We start from the raw sequence: 14,092 nt of genomic DNA on the forward strand, positions 1-14,092 counted from the left end.
TTCGCAAACAACTGTGTTTATTATGTCTACCGTGCAGGGGGTCAGAGAAGATTCGATTCGAGGGCAACGAAGAAAGCATACCAGGTCAGCGAAACATGTGTGCGTAGATTCGAAACAGGCGGCCGGAATATTGCGTTTTAAACTGCAGGTCGAAGAAATGCTAGCGCACACGCAATTCGCAATACGTTCTGCCATGTTATGAGAAATCGCGAGTAGACACAACAAAAGGGACTCTGCCGAGCTGCTTGTAAACGTGGCCTGCGCTCCTCGTCCCTGCAGAGCCGTCCAGATAAATCCGGAATTTTTTCGGGCAGCCACACCAATAAGATGCAAACGAGACAAATATAAACAATGCGATTGTTAACAAGGCAACTCACTACATATAACACCAATCAATGAGCAAGTGGGAATATGTCAGCCACAAACCGAGAAAACGACCGATGAATGGCAATATACGAATCATTTCGCGGCAGAAAAGGGGCAAAATCATTGCGTGGTTCGGCTGCATGAAGACACAAGTTTACGACCTGGATAAGAAATTCAGGTATTCCGACAAACAGTAGAAGATAACTGCATCCCGGGCAGCTCGCACTGATCGCAAGAAAAATGTGAAATTCGTGACCGAATTGAAAGGTGTTGAGGTTACGTGGGTTTATATTTGATGAGAAACGTTGTATGTCGAGATAATGTATTGTATTGATTACACTGTCCAACACCAAAAAAATTTTGCAATACCTGTTGGGTGATTCTTATACACTTTGTCATCCTAAAACCGAATCTGAAAGTAGAATTGCTCCATCACGCAACGTTTTCGAAAAATTTTGGTTTTTGTAAAAATGCCCGATTTTGATACGAAACGACGTGTTACGCAAAAACTAAATACGCGAGAAAGTTCAAATTTGAGTCAAGGGATAGAGGGGACTCTCCTCTACATATTCATATAGTCAATTATATTTTTATGTACTTCCTAATAGTTGTAAATGGTTGTTAAAGTTTGAAAATGTGCCGACGCGGGTACTTTGTACGCTCTATTTTTGTATTTATGTGAAAAATCCTTTATCTAGCAGGAATTTACTATACAGGAATGCATTCTACAGACATTTCTGGTAAAGAAACCATTCACGAAAAGTATTTGGTTCCCTTAATGTACGAGAAGGATCAGAAAATGTTAATTGACAGCGTGTGCGCGACGCGTTCGCGCCAGACGGCCATTGCAGCCTTTTCGCGACTCGCCAGGGCCGTCGCTATGCGTAGTCCACGTTGGTACCACTCAAGTATGTCTTTTTGCTTACTATGCTTAATTAAATACATTTTTTTTGTCTTTTTGGGTGCCAATCATTACAAAAGATTATAAAAATACGAGTTATATTCACATTTCATTGTGGAAATGCTTAATAAAGAAAATTGACCACGAACTCAGTGCGGACGGAGTTCACACCAATGTCGTCAGATTATGACTTGTGTCCCCACACTAACTTCCCCTTCTACCGCGCCATTCCCTACGCTTCGACACTGATTCACACATGCATCTCCAAGTAAAGTCGTCAGATTAGTAGGCTCGAATCAGTAGAAGGGGAAGAATAGAGTGAACGACTCTGTCTCCAAGAGAGGTCAAGCTTTCGCGTGACTGTGCCCATCTTCCCTAATCTGGCCGATTAGAAAAAGAAAAGATTAATCAGACTTCACGAAAACCTCCGTTATCACTGGTCTCCCGACTAGTGGTCCCTCTGTAGCCCCGACTTCAATCCCCTTAACTATTACACGTAGCATGTAGTCGATGTAAAGGTAAATGCAAATGATCAGAACACTAAAGATACCCTACAACCCTCCAACACAGAGGTAATGACGAAAATGCACAGGGAGGAAGTGAAGCGAGTCTGCACCGGGTTCGGGTAGAAGTTTAAAAAGGTCGTGGGTCGAGGCAGCTAGTGGAGGTTACATCGAGTAATTTCATTATTTATATCATTCACTACTTCTGTACAAACTAGGATTTTCTGTAAGTACGCTATCTTACACATCTATTTTCACGAATACTCGCAACATTAGCTGCAACATTAACACATACATTTTCGGATTGTCAATCTTTATTTAAAAAATCATTTAAAATAATCATCTGTTGACATTAGCTTATGAGAACGATTCACTTTATGCTCTGAAAAATTTATGCTCTAAAAATCGGTAACTTTAAACACAATTTCCATAGGACCTTAAGATGATGGTATTGCGATCATTTCTCGCCGAGATGAAAATTGTGCATATTTTAAGAATATTTTCAGAAGTTAATTAAATTGAAAAAACAAAAGAAGTGCCTTCAGGAGCAAGAAATGTTCTTTCTATCAATTTTTTGCACAAGATTCTACGATGATTTTTTCGCTTTCTAGAGCCAGTTAAAGTTAAAAGGACAATATTTACTTCAATGTTGTATAACTCGAACAAAAAAATCGCACAATATTCGATAACCAGGTATTTTACACAGAAAAGCAGGCGCTTTCAAATGATGTTAATGCGATTTATCAAAAAATTGATCTCACCCCGTATGATGTCAGAAAGTTGAACAAAATTTATTGTAACTTTCAAAGTCTTCTTTATAACGCTATAACTGTGTTAAAAAGCAACGTAGGTAAAAGCTTTAACGATATCGATATCGATATCGATACAACAATTTCTGTCGGAGTTATGATCATTTGAAATTGACCCTCTCGAGTTCGTAGAGGTGATCCCTTAATTTTTTTTTTGAGTACAGTGTACAGTGATTTCTCTATATATGTCGCGAAGGCCTGAATGATAAACGTCGCAGATTTATCCCCACTACCGCGGCGTATACCCCGTGAGGGGTCTCGAAGCTCGAGAGTCCTCGGACGCCGAGGAGTGTAAACATAACACGGCTCGGGTATGTCTCCTGGACGATACACGTCGCTAGGAAGACCCGTGTTGTTGACATACATCGAGAATTTACTGTAGTTTCTTTACGGTGCCTCGACGACCCTGTAGGGTTCCACAAAACTGAAACGAGGTGACGCGCGATGTCGACCTCGACGACGCCGAAAAGCCGATCGCCGAGACGGATATCGAAAGCCGTTCGTTTTGTGTTTATCGGGGATTCGTGAAAATCGGAGAAATCCCCGGCGTAAGTCGCGCTGCTACTTTTCGAAGATCCGATTCCGCGACCCTGTTCGCGAATTGTTCACGCGATGCCGGCAACTTTACAGGTCAGATGCAGTGCATTTCCGAATGGGAATCAAGCCGCGAAACCAACTCTCGTGGAATTCAACCGATAAGACCGACTAAGACCAAGTAATCATTTCTCCGTCGCTAAACTATCCGTTTTCTTCGTTCCAGGCTTGGGTATTATCGAAACAAATTATTTGAAAAATAATCGTTCATATAATATATTATCCTATTTGGCTACATGACATTTGAAATAATCTTATGTTAGTTTGAACAGCCAAATCATTTTTTTTCAAATTATTTCATTATTTGAATTTTATTTAAAATTAACTAATTTTTCATTCATCTTTCATTTGATCAAATAATTCGTAATCCCCAAAATTCTATTTATTTCGTACTAAAATAATTTATTTCGTTCTTTTTTCTTGTACTAAAGAACAATTTCAAAAGCGAATGCAGCTAAAGTTTAATCATTAAACTACCCAATAACCTCTAATAACCTCTATTTACTACTCAATTTCCTCTTCTTGAGGTGAAATTGTGTATTATTTTATTTGAACAATTTAACTGAAATAAAAACTTATTTAAATCAAATGTTATTCGAAAAGAATTTATTTGATTTAAACGTCGAATGAAAATAAATTTTTATGTTATTTGTAAAATATTTACAAATGATAAAGTATTTCAAATAATTCATTATTTCGAATGACCATTTGTTATCTTATTTCAAATGAAATGTGCCCAACCCTGCTTCGTTCCACGTTCCAGCTCTTGATTCTCGATTCTCGATTCTTTGCCTCTTCTTCATATTATCTCTCCTTCACCCTCCGTTTCGAGCATGTGGCCACGTTTGTCGCGTGCCATGCTACCAATTTTTCGATGACATTCTTCTAGCACAAGGGATGCCAGACAAGCGCTTTTAGTATGATATGGCACTCGACGAAATATAAGAGCAGCTATTCCTTAGTGGCGCACAATGGCAAGCTTGCCCGAAACTGTGGAGGAAATTAATACATATTTCCATTTCTAAAGTAAATTAATGAAATATATTGTAATTAGACTGCGGACTTTTATGGGACACTAAAATTGTCTACATTAATTGCAAGACACGGGAGTTACAAACAAAGATATTTCTTTTGACAATAACTAGACTGCGGATTTTCATGCAAAATTGTTGGCATCAATTGCAAGAGACAGTAATTATATAGACCTTTGTCTTCTGCTTTAACAATCTTATATAAATATAACTGAATACGTTGAAGCCAATATATAGACGTGCTTAAATTCTTTTAATGTTTCTACTGTTTAAAATTGCACCAGATTTTCATTATAAATGCATAAAATCCGCAGTCTAATAATAACTTCAGTAAGTTAAAAATTATATAACAGTATTACAAAATTATTAAATGCTTTTCCTACTGCACCTCTGATCTACTAATTTTTGTCATAAATGCATAAAATCTGGTTATAATAAAAAATCTCTGAGAATATAACAGAGTAAGTTTGTTCGTTGAAGATTAAACTTTGATTTATTTCATAGTTAATATCTAGCATTATGCGTACGAATTTTTATCGAAAAAATTATTCGAAGAAATGTGTTCAAGTTTTTTACTTAGAATAATATTTTTTTAGAGTGAACTTATTTTGCAAATTTTTTTCTGAAAGCTTACCTATTTTAAATTCAAAGAAAATATGTCTGTATCACTTTTAATTCTTCTATAAAATATTAGGCGTATGCAAAAGCTTTAGTACTTTTTAATTTTTTAATTGTTTATACATGACATACGAGCAATTTTGCCACTGCATAATAAAGTTAATTATTTAGACACATCGGTACCAGACAAACTGTTGCACAAAAAAGCGGAAGCTTATAATTATTATACATATAATTATAATAATTACACTTATAATTAAGTCATTATGCATGAACTATTAGAAAAAGCTAAAACTTTTGCATACATCTAATAAGTGAACTATCAGGAACGGGTTTTCGACACATTCTGTGCGGACGAATTATTACGATTTCTAATGGTGTCAAATTTTTGCTCCAGTTTTAGTACTTTTTCTTCTAAATTTTACCCTGAAACCTTATTTGTAAAATTGACAGTAAACCTTTCATTCAAAACTTAATAAAACGACAAAAAAGTCTTATAACAAATTTTACTCGGTCGTTATAAAGGGGAAGCTTTCATCTCCAAATCTATGGTAAATTTAGTTATAAAAGCCATTTTCCAATGTTTTTAAAATGCTTCGTGCTTCAAAGCGAGTTCAGGTTAATTCTTGTACCATTCTTTTTTTCCGAAGTCGGAATGGTTTAAATATGAATAATTTTTCAAAAATCAGGAATTTCTTGTCCGTATTCCTTTTGTAATACGAAAATTCAGAAAAAATTCGAAAAATAAAGGAAACTATCATTAATAAAAATTTACATAACAGAAACATATGTTTCACATGTTTACCTATAGCAATTGTAAGAATTAACTCACGTTTTTACGAAAATTTGCGTGCTGAAACTAATTTATTGTTCAAAGTACGAATACGTTGAAATTTTTAATATAATCTTTATATTGATATGGATATTCGATAATTATATTTTAATTGATACTACCAAGGTAATTGTAAATTTCTGAAATGCTTTTGGTAAATATAGTTCACTGCCAGTTAATAACGTGTTTGAAACAGCCAAAATCATTCAAGCAAATAAAATCCGCACCGGCAACCGTGTTGTAAGAGAAATAAGCGGTATAGGGAAGACGGTATAGGGAGGCTTCTTAAGCGGTACAGGGAAAGCTCGTACAACTGATAGTTGTAACGAGATTGTACTTTGAAACTGCCATCAGGTAAAAAGTTATAAAATCTATTGGAAAATTTTCTGGTTTCCGGTCTTTTTAAAGTAGACCGATTCTACTCCAGATATTAGCTAAACCCGTTACACCTAACCCAAACCTTTAAAGGACATTACTCCATTAAAATTGTAAATTTTTGTATGAATGTAAATGCACATATACAACCTACGCGTTCTTCAAAGATCCCAATTTTGTTCCTAGCCACTACCTGTTCGCGGACCTATTCCTATCGTGTATTATAACTAGTATTATAACTTATAATTTTATGCAAAATAAAAAATGTTTCTATTGATTGCCAGTCATAGAAGCGAAACAAAAATTTTCTTCTTCTTTTAATTAGTTTATTAAGCTTAAACCGATACACTGATGTCCTTAAATCTTTTTAATATGTCCACTGCTTTAAATTGTGCTTACCAATTTTTGTCATAAATGTATAAAGTCGGCAGTCAATTATAAAATAAGAAGGACCCCATGGGGGAATGGACAAATTAATGGTGGGGGCCGTGTGGCCCGCGACGAAGAAGTTGGACAGGCCTACTGCACAGCATTTAACATTTATAAAATTATACATACATTTTTTCCATATAAAATTTGGCGATTTGAAGTAACTGTTTCTTTTACAAAAATGTTCTCCGTGTTGGGGCGCCCTGTACTTATTCATCTTGAGCCACGAGAAATTAAGTTAACGGCACATTCGTGCCGATGATTATGACATTTGCATCTTACTTGATAAAAGGATATTTTATTATGATAATATCGGTATACAAAATCAATCGATTTGTACATAATCGATTAATACATGCGAAGCAAAAAGAAAAATTTGTTTAAAATTTTGACGTACACCACTTTCATAATCACCGGCACGTTTATAGATATAACTTTTGTTTCGGAAACAGTTTTCATAGTTAGAGTGTTCTATTACATGCAGCATATCCTTTTGTATAGTATAGAAAGAAATAGCCTCACGGAAAAGACATAAATTTCTCGAATATCGTGCATTATTATTTTAAATAATATCAGAGAGCTGATAATAATATGCACAAAATTAATTTGATTTTCTCTACGTCAAATACAAAATCGTGGTTGCCACACATGCGCGACGTTGACAGCAATCGTATTAAAACCTATGTGAATCCTAAATGTTTCTATGTGAATTTTAATGCAAGGATTTCTGTATGTTTCAAGCAAATAAAATTTTCTATGTGGCTAAAAGAATAGTAAATAGAATTTAAAGCACCGTTTAAACCCACTACACCTCTCACAGAAAGTATTACCACTGCAGATTATTTTACCTGCATAGACAATTTTGCACGTCTTTAAAACGTGGTAACAGTTTACCTTAATACCGCCAATGCAAACACGTTCGTCGAATATCCATTTTAATCGAATTTTCGTGTAATACTACCGTTTGTGAGGGCCAAATTAAAATTTTCAATGTACAACCTACAGTCAGTCTCATAATTCAGATTAAACGAAAATTTCCCAAAATTTTCATTGCGCATCATCTGGTAAACTAACCCACCTAGCTTGGCAGAAAAAGTGAAATCGTTTAGTCCGCTACTAAAAAAATTATTCTGATTTAAAGTGTGTGCCATCAATTATGAGACTGACTGTAATATTATTAGCAACGAATTACAGTATAGTTTTTCAACTCTGTCGTTAAACACGTTTTAACGCATTTGTTTTGAATTTAAGTTGTTAAATTATTTCGACAACAGAGCAGGCATTTCTGAACAAAAAAGAAATCTTGAAAAGACGGCTAAAAAAAATGGTTACTGTAATGTTGAATTACACAAATTTTCATAAAAATATCCTGAAGATTTGCACGAAAGATTTATAAAAAAAGAATGTTATTTTTTTGTAGGTTTGTACAATTTGTTTACACATATGAACTCCCTACCTAACAGTACACACCCTACACTCTACACCTTTAAAGTTTTGTTGCGATCAATAGTTTCCGAGATATTTAACCAAGCACGTTTGCCATAGCCAACTTCGAGAGCTCTGTTCACCCCTTCAAACTAAATGGTTTCTGATATAACAAGCACGGCATCTAATATCTCCTCGATTATTATCATGTCTTATTAAAAACGCGTCAAAATCGGCGATACGTCACTTGGTCGCGACGTCCCATAGTGTTCCAGAACGCGATTCTAGCTGGAAAAAATACTTTTAACACGTTCGCGGACGTGAATGATATAGCATTCATTTTCATAGTGATGCAAAATGACATGAACGCTATAGCATTCAAATTTTAAAGCCAATTTTTATTCATTTAATTTTATACAACCTTAAGTTTTTGTCCGTGAACGTGTTAATGTAAAATGTGGTTTTATATTGTCTTCCAACAGCATATAAAGGATTAGGTATAAGGTTTAAAGGACTGCTTTTTTCGCTCACTTAATTAATTGTATGTAGTATGAAAAATATTTTGTAAATTGTAAAAACTGCCGAAACTATGTGCCCTTAGGATCGAAAAATTTGAATTTTATTGCGCTTTTAGGTGCAGTCTGTCGCAGTAATATTGGAGCACTTTTAAACGACAATAACTTTTTTAATATTGGACCATATGACTTGGATTTTTGTTTCAGAAGATAGAACAACTAGTTTATTGCATGACGCAAACAAGGAATTTTCAAAAAATTGCAATTGGTCGGAATTGCAGAAATAATACTAAAAGCTATTTTTTACAACTGCTTTATGCGGAAAAATTATGTTGAAAATTAAAAAAATACGTTAATAAATATGTATGAAACGCATACATTCTGAGAATTTCATCAAAATCGATCAACGTTGCAATGAGGGGATGGATCCCAGCTCAGCCAATGCCAACGCCAACGTAGCGGCGCTCCGATTGGTCCGCGTTTTTCATTAATAACTCCTCAACGAAGCCGGGGAGAACATTTTCGCAAAGTTAGAAATCATTTTCAATAATCTCAGGAATCACCCCTTTCAAGAAAATACGACATTTTTTGGACACCCTGTACAAAACATATTTTTTAAATTTTCAATATAGACCAAAATATAAAACAATTTTCGTGTAATTCATTTAGTATTCTTCGTTTATACATTTCTTATAATGATATCTTTAATAATTGTAAATAGTGACTGGCACGTATATCGTACAAAATAAAACAAACAGAATGATTCGCCAGACTACAATGACCTATTTTTCGGTAGAATCGCCGTTTGGGCCACTCCTAAGTTCAATGTTCTTAGAAATGCTTTTATATTAACAATCGAGTGGTAAATTGATAATACTTTGTTTCTAAAAAATTACGTGTAATTCAAATATTGTTTTCTAACGTTTTTTTCGCGATCACAATACCATAAATTTAAAGATTGAGACCTCCTCTTTACAACGACACCACATAAGTTGACATCAAAAGCCGCATGTAATGTGTACGATTTTTTTTTGTCCAGCTAGAATCGCGTTCTGGCCCACTATGCATCCCTTGAAACATAAATCTTTTGATCGGATATGTTGAAACATCCAAAATTCAAAATAAATCTCCCAATCTGCTATACTGGCCAGACTGGGGGAGATGAGCGCAGTCTAGTGTTGCCAGATTAAGACATACCTCCCACTTTACCCTTCTCCTTCCACGACGCTAGTCCCCCACGCTTTCTCCAAGGCCCGGTCACGTGACGCGTTTCGACTCTGTGGTACATGTGTCACAATGTCACGTGACTAATCCGGTACTGGCAGAGAGCGGGTAACTGTATTCCCCTCAATTCCTGTCAATTCCCCTGATCTGGCGACTCTTTGGAGATGCCGGTGTGAACCCCGTTCACACTGAGTAGAGTTTCCACGTGACGTAGGCAGTGTTACCTTTTTTGTTATACTGAAGTCTGTGATACTGTTTATTATTATCCCTCTATTACGTATTATCTATTTTCTACTTTAGTTTGTCATATAATCAATACAATAAATTGCCTCCACATACAACGTTTCTTATCAATTCTAAACCCGCATAACCTCAACAGGATAGAAAAAAGAAATTTTGGAACCGTGATCATTCATGACTTGCGTGAAAAGATGCGAATATCTAATAGGGGGTGCGTGTGATGCGAACCCGAAAACACGAATACACGAAGAAGCTAGGCTGGTGGAGCTGCTCGTAAACTAGTGTCTACTCTGATACCGTTCGAACGAATTTATCATGCAGCGAGCTTTCCAGGTTGCTCGCTCGCTTGGGCGACTATCCGTTCGACATTAATCCTCGCTTCGTTGCCTCTTTCCCGTCGCGTCGTGTGGTTTTTCGATAAAAGAGCCGAGCACCAACCACCAACCATAACAAACCTCTTGGAACCAGGTGAATATCGGCAGAATTCTAGACAGTCGCAAAGCTGGATACACGCGTGTTAACGCCAACGTGTTTTAAGTAAAATCGAGGGCTGATGCCGCCGAGGAGATTCTTAGATTTCGAAGGATTTATGACATGGGTTTTGGCCTACGTGGGGCCTTGAAGGGGGTTGCTTCAGACTAAACAGAACTGTCGTCGGGCGGTGGTGGATGTTCGCATTTGGTCATCCAGCTGGAGAGAGAGAGAGAGAGAGAGAGAGAGAGAGAGAGAGAGAGAGAGAGGGAGCTAGGAACTAGGATTTGTTTAACAATGTTCTGATCATTTTAAAACTTTTATACATAATAATTACATGATACACCATTATTGCAAATATTTTTAAAGATGATCACTCAAAACGAAAATCAACCTTGACAAAATAAATTCTTTTTTCAACCCTTCATAACTGATTTAAAATTTTGAAAAAAAAACACGAACTACTGGCGATTGTCTATGGCTGAAGAGCGATGAACAGCAACAACAATTTCAATTGTGAACCAACAAGTTACCTCCATTAACGTCATCTAAGAATTTCGATTCAGATTATATATAATTTAGAACAAAATTTCTGAGCTCTCTTTTGGTACAGTACAACTAATGAAAATCCTATTAACACGCGTTTCTAGATTGGAAAAAAAAACGACAGGCATCGAAAGGTGTAAGAATCTTTAGATTTGTTACTGTTACTAGTCACGTTTACTATTTGAGCCTATGCCGAAACAGATAGGTCGCAATTTGAGCGCAAAGTTTGCAGGCGGAATTCCATGCCAAATCGAAGACAATTCGGGGACAGACTCTGTCCTTGTGTAAAGGGTAGGTCGGTGGCACTAAGAGCGAACCTAACCTTGCTCTAAGAGTAAATATCTGGCAAATCAGAAAACAGAATTTCATTTGAACTTCTAAATTATATAATTTTAAGTTCCATGTATTTTCAATAATCTAGTTCCGTTTTCTTTTCTACAGCAAGGTTCATTTGGATTTTGTCTGATATTTATTCTTAGAGCAAGGTTAAGTCCGCTGGTAGTGCGACCGACCTGCCATCTACGCGAGGGAATAATCTGCCTTTGATTTGGCTTGGAATTCCGCCTGCAAACTATGCACTCAAAATGGAGCCTAATGCCGAAAGTTTTCGTAGCAAATTCATAGCAAATTAAGAGCAGATTGCTTACTGGGATGTTTATTGTCGTTTCTTTTAAATAAATATTACTTCTATTATTACTGTTCATGAATATGTCTTCCCCAGCGAATCCTAAAACAATGTCAGTTATAAAATAATCCTTATTTTGGAAATATCACAAGATTTCCTCAAAAAACACAGTGGCTTTATGAAAATTTTGAGCAGTGTACATTGCAAGCCAACAATGCTTACACTGCTGAAGCTGTTAAAAAGTCTTGTATGTTGTACAATAAATAATAAGAAGAATTGAGTTAAAAAAAAACACTTATATTTCAAGACTATCTGTTTAATTTTCTGCTTAATCCAACGACTATCTGCTTAATCCAATTCTTACTTTAAAGTATATACAGTATTTACTCGATATATGTCCAAAACATGGGTCTAGCTATGGACATATATCGGCCAGGAGATACTATTTTTTGATCCACGCGACCTTATATTTCTCGGCAACCGAGGTCTCTCGAGCTTCTTGGCCCGTAACGGGGTATATAGAGTAAACACTGTATTATTTGTTTTCACTAAACACGAAAGAAGCAGCCGTTTTTCGAGGAATGTTTATTCGAAATCTATTTACTGAATAGATCTGCAGCTTTGTACATTTGTTTGTTTTGGAAGAGTATTTGTAGGAATAATCGAGGACTTTCCAACACACGAAAGTCTGCGAAAGCCTGCGAGCGAGCGGTTGCGTTCCTATTACAACTCCATACGAGTTGCCATATGGCGTGGCACCATTGGTACCTCCGGCATTAGAATAATGCAAAATACACCACATAGAGGCCGTACGGTCGGACTTGCACCTCGTGTGTAATGTGTGGTTACTGTCGTTTGTGTGTGTTTAGTGGTGTAATCGGTTTTTTAATATTTCCTCATAATAAACTGCAACAATAGAGTGACTGGATTCTTGTACGTATCACTTTAAAGGGCTACATACCTTCAACGGCGGTGAAAATTGATGTTTTAAGTGAAATTTTCAAGGGATATACCTTAAATAATAAAGAAACATGTGAAATTCATATGTTTACAAAGATATTTAATAACAATCTTTTTATGTCAAATAAACAAAGTATTTCTTCACTGAACCACTGTCGCAAAAATGCAACAGGCATTTTTCTAGCAGTGGTTCAATGAGCGCTATAAAAATAATTTATGTAACAAAAAAATTGTTATTAAATATTTTTTTATACATAAAGAATTAATAAATCATATGCATTTCACATGTTTCTTTATTATTTACAAATATTCCTAAAAAAATTCACCTAAAACATCAAATACACCGTAACGTCCGTACGATTCATTCTTGAAAATTCTGAAAGTTGATATTTAAATTTAAATTGCGGCCAAGGTTGTCGAAGGATGTCGAGATCTTTTATACAAAGTTACTTCAATATTATACCTTGCCAAAACGATCAGTACCAAACGAAAATCTATTAAAGGATTTCTTGTATGTTTCCATAAACAAAAAATGAGCAGAAAACAGAGATTTCCGATTAGCCCATATTATTTAATGTTTAATAACATAAAAAAAATTATTTTTTCCAAATAATCGTTGTACCTGTGTCAATCTTTCCACAAATCATCAAACAAATTTGTTGAATAGTTTCGTATTTAACGGATTTTTTACTGCTTTTCGGCCATTTGGCACCACTGTACGGCGCGGCGCATCGATCCTCGATCGGCCCAGCATGCATCACGTGGCAGGGTCGCTCGAAAATGATCCTTAGTTCGCATGAAAATTCACGAACTCGAAAGGAGACGACTATTTACGTGCAGCGTACGAATTGCGTAATTTTACGGGGATCGTCTCTTCGGCGTCCGAATGGATCGTTACTTTGGTCCACTCGTTATACGGAGGGGGTATTTAACACTAAACCTACCACCGCCGGTCAAAATGACCGTTCCAGATTTTTTATTTTACAATGACTAAAATTGTAAAAATGCTTTCGTGGGAAATGATTAAATAATTATATTTAGGAAAGCATGTATTGTAATACGAACCGCAAAAAGTCCAAATAAATTCAATCTCGTCATTTTTATAAGGCAACGTGTAGTAGTCACTTTTAAGGCTCTGTAGGTTTAGTGTTAAACCCAACAAATCGAAACTTTACTAGTTGAATTAAAAAGTTAGTGTTAACAAAAGTTATGATTTTTACCGAGTTGGATATGCCAAAACGAATTCTAACTAAATACTCTCAAAATTACATACAACGTAATTTGAACAAAAATTAGCGTTTAAATTGTTATTCAGTAATTATTAGTTGCATCACACCCTCTCCTTTCAAGTATTTAAACTCTCTTCTACCTATTACGAAATTACTTCTTAAAACAAAAAATTGTCTTACGGTTATAGCTGCAAGTTTCTGCAACTTAATTTTGAATTCGTCTTGACAGTAGCGTTTCCTAAACATAATAATGAAAAGTATAAATGTTCTTTTAGTAGAAACTAAACTTTTAATAAAAATGTATTCTTAATTGACAAGCAAATATTCGCTTAGAAAATTGACTGATACGCTGTATCAAGAGACTTTAACTTGACTCTTATTTATTTAACAAATGAGACC

This window comes from Halictus rubicundus, chromosome 2, assembly GCF_050948215.1.
Source record: "Halictus rubicundus isolate RS-2024b chromosome 2, iyHalRubi1_principal, whole genome shotgun sequence".
Lineage (NCBI taxonomy): Eukaryota > Metazoa > Arthropoda > Insecta > Hymenoptera > Halictidae > Halictus > Halictus rubicundus.